Raw genomic sequence first — 3,967 nt, forward strand, 5'->3', positions numbered from 1 at the left:
CTCAGTCTTATGAGGTTCCGTGACAATTGTAAGTGATGTTTTTCGACTCGCACGAATATGGTCGAGTCTGGTATCTACGGACCGCAAATGACGAGTTTAGTAAGTGTGCGCAGTTTCGCTGTGCTAACTTAAACTGTTCGCTTGCTACGTGGGTTTTTCATCTGTACCCACGGGTTCCATCTTAGATACCAGTTCCGGTGGAGGCAGGACGGTGTTACGAGCGAGTCTTCAGAGGTTCACAAAATCGCAAGGTTGGGAGAGGATAAAAGTAAAAAGACCCCCGAAAACCTGAAACTGTGGCTAACAACGCTTAAAGAAAAGGAGGTAGCGTTCCCTCAACCTCAGGCTGTCAAGGATAATTGCAGCTCATAATTGGTATCAAGACACCACTAAAGGAGGTGCAGGGAAGAACAGCCTGAATGTCATCATCAGATGCAAAACGAATCGGCACAGCAAGATAACCAATGCTAGACGGCGCACATAGAAAGACGTACCTGCTTAAAAGACACCATTGAATATGTGTCTTCCAGATATTAAATAATTTCTACGATCCCACTAAACTTGATGCTAGTGGTGCAAATTATAAATTAAAAATCAGATGGAGACACAGTGGTCCTGAAAAGACTAAGAAGGACACCAAATCCCTACATTCCAAAAAGAAGTAGAAAAACTTTTAATCTTCGTCCGTCCGGAGGAAGGTGCTAAAATTGTAACCAACGCACCGAAACGCGTCGACAGTGGGACTTTTAATGTTTATGAAATGTATATATTTTTTAGAAGTTAATTTGTAACAAAGAAAGTATTTGATTTTAAATATTGTGTGTGCTTCTGAAATAGATACCGTAATCGGAATTGTTATATAGTGTATACATAAGATTGTACCAGAGCACCGAATTGAAGTATATATTGAATGCATTTTTAGGATTTCATTGAATACTAATGTTTTTATACAAATAAACCTTGAGTTACTAAAATGATACTTTAGTGTGGAGCACGAATACTTGTCTGGTGTCACAATTTACGGACCCAAAGTCATTGATTTTAAAGTGTAGACCTTTTGGTCACCAGCTAAAAGAAAAATACACAGAAAGGAACCCTTTTTTGATAAACAATCCATCTTAGATACGGCATCCATTTTGTCTCTTGCCCTCAAGTAGCCAGCGAACGGACGCTGTCCGCTTCGCGACCCTGGGACTCCCAAGATATTTGCGGAAGACACATGTCCTTTGTAAGTGTCTTTATGATGAGGGGGATGATACTGTAAGGCAGATGCCCCCGTTCGAGGCTCATCTTGCCGTGCTGGTTTATTGTCTTAGCCGTGCATCTCATTAGGCACGTCCCTTTGATGCCTGTAGCTCGTGTTTCCCGATACCTCCTCTTTTACACCCTTTCCAATCTCCCTACTGTTTCCATCTTCCTCTACACCTGTCCCTGTTCCTATTTTCGATCTGTTTTACTGCTGATTGGAATGTACTAATGGTGGGAAGATGGGTTTTTACAGTTGGGAACCGCCAAATGTTTCCGCACTTATGTTCCGGACCTTATGAGCATCAAAGTGACCAAAGCGACCCCTCTCGGGGATAATTGTGGGAACCGGGTTGTAAACCTTTGTCTGCTATGCAAACCTATGGGAAAATCGTGTATAAAAGGAGCGATCCACAGAACCAATTCGAAGCAGTCTCCCCAAGTTGCACGTGTTGTACTTGTCGTGACTTCTGTGTTCCCTGCAGTAAATAAACCTTGAATCTTTGACGCCGAAGGAAGTGTCCCGTGTCCTGTCATTCGTACGCCGGAGCAGGTTACCCACGAAGGTTTCAGGTGTTGTCCCCTGGCACCGCTGGGTCTTAAAGAACCCAGTCCTTCAGTTGGCGCCCTATGTGGGGCTGCATCAGTGGTACCGGTCCAAGCCCGACGATCGTGAGGAACTTCGTGTGAAATCTCCGAGGGAAGGTGCACTCCGCTTCATCGATCCTGTTGTCGAAATAAGTGGCCCGAAGACTTTTCCCGCGAAGATTCCCGCCTCCTGACGGCTGCGACGGACTGCTGCCCTGACTGCAAAAACAGGGAGCTAGCATAATCCAGTCTGGTAAGAACCAGGGCTTGGACAATAATCTGTCTGGTCTCCGCATCGAAGAACTTAAAGATTGGTCGGAGACACTGCAGAGTACCAAAACAAGTGCCGGCCACACGTTTTGTGTGGGAAGTGAAAGAGAGCTTGTTGTCGAACCACACCCCAAGGTTTCTAACCTCAGTCACAGGGGAAGGGACAGGGCCAAGATCAGAAGGCCACCACTGATCTCCCCATAATTCATTTTCCCTACCAAAAATAATGACCTCAGTCTTAGAGGCATTAAGTTGGAGCCGATTGTTCGCCATCCAGCCTGCCACAGCTTTTAGAGCTGACTGAAAGGTGGGGGCATCCATATTGGAATCGCCATTAAGTGCCACCGCCAACTGCGTGTCATCGGCGTATGACACTAAGGAGAGACCAAAACTGTGGGCTACCTCCGCTAATGGCTGAACATATAAGTTAAACAAGGTAGGGCTTAGGGCCGACCCTTGGGGAACACCCTGGAGTATGGGGCGAGAAGCAGAAACAAAAGGGGGAGTGGAAACCTTGAAGGCTCGATCCTTAAGAAAGGAGCGAAACCACTCGAGTGCCACCTCTCCGACTCCTGCTTCCATCAGGCGATGTAACAGAATCTGGTGAGACACCGTATCGAATGCGGCACTAAGATCCAAAAGGATCAGTGCCGCCGTCTGACCCAGATCCAACAGATGCCTGATGTGTTCCACCACAGCCAGAAGGGCAGTTTCTGTGCTGTGGCCTGCGCGAAACCCGTTTTGGGAATTATCCAAAATATTTGCTTCCTGCAGGTGAGAAGATAGAATAGCATTAGCATGAGCTTCTGCTAATTTGGCTGGCCAAGGGAGAAGAGAAATAGGTCGGTAGTGTTCAGGCTTGGTAGGGTCAAGGGCGGGTTTTTTAAGAATTGGAATAACCGTCGCCTGTTTCCAAGCTTTAGGAACACTGCCCGTGCTGAAGGACAAATTAATAAGGCCATGTAGAGCAGGATAGCAGCCTTCAGCAAATTCCCGGAATTGAGTGGGTCTCATGGGGTCGTCCGGGGAGCCAGATTTAACTTTAGTCGTCAGGGCAATGAATTCATCTAAGGTCGGACTAGGAATAATCAATAATGGTTTATGAACCAGTGACGTAGGGCTAGTCTCCACGATAGGAAGCTGAGCGAATGACTTATAGATAGCCTCCACCTTTTCGACAAAAAATGAGGCTAAGTCCTCACAGTGCGTCATAGAGGGTTGAAGAGAAGCAGTATCAATCCTTTTACTAGTAAGGTCCTTACACACCCTGAAGATGACCTTAGTGGGGTTGGTGCTGTTCTTTATCTCCTGAGAGTAAAACGCAGCCCTGGCCGTGCATATGGCCCGATGATACACTCTAGTGCAAGTCCTATAGGCTGCCTTGAGGTCAGTATCATAAGTTTTGCGCCACGCGCGTTCTGCCTTTTTACAGGAGATTTTGAGTGTTTTAAGGGAATCGTTATACCAGGGGTTAGAAGGACTAGATCTAGTCTTACTCCACTTAGCCGGAATAAGTAAATCTAATGAGTGATTTAGCCACTCACAGAAGCTGTCGTAGCCGCAGGAAACTTCAGTGGGGGGTAGAGGATGAAATTTCATCAGGAGCTGATGGAAATGCTCTAAATTTAAGTTTCTCCAAGGGCGTCTAAGACTAGCTGAGGGATTGTTTTTAGGACGGGAAAAGGAGGTTGTAATACGAAATTCAATGAGATGATGGTCAGTCCATGCCATGGGTCTGGGATGGAGTACTGAGATATTCGTAGAGAGATTTGTCAAAACGGGATCTAATAGATGGCCGCCTGTGTGAGTTGAGGATTGTACCATTTGGGTCAGTTGGAACGCCTCGAGATCAGCCAACAAGCTA

Source organism: Lissotriton vulgaris, chromosome 7 (assembly GCF_964263255.1).
Source record: "Lissotriton vulgaris chromosome 7, aLisVul1.2, whole genome shotgun sequence".
NCBI classification, from domain to species: Eukaryota; Metazoa; Chordata; class Amphibia; order Caudata; family Salamandridae; genus Lissotriton; species Lissotriton vulgaris.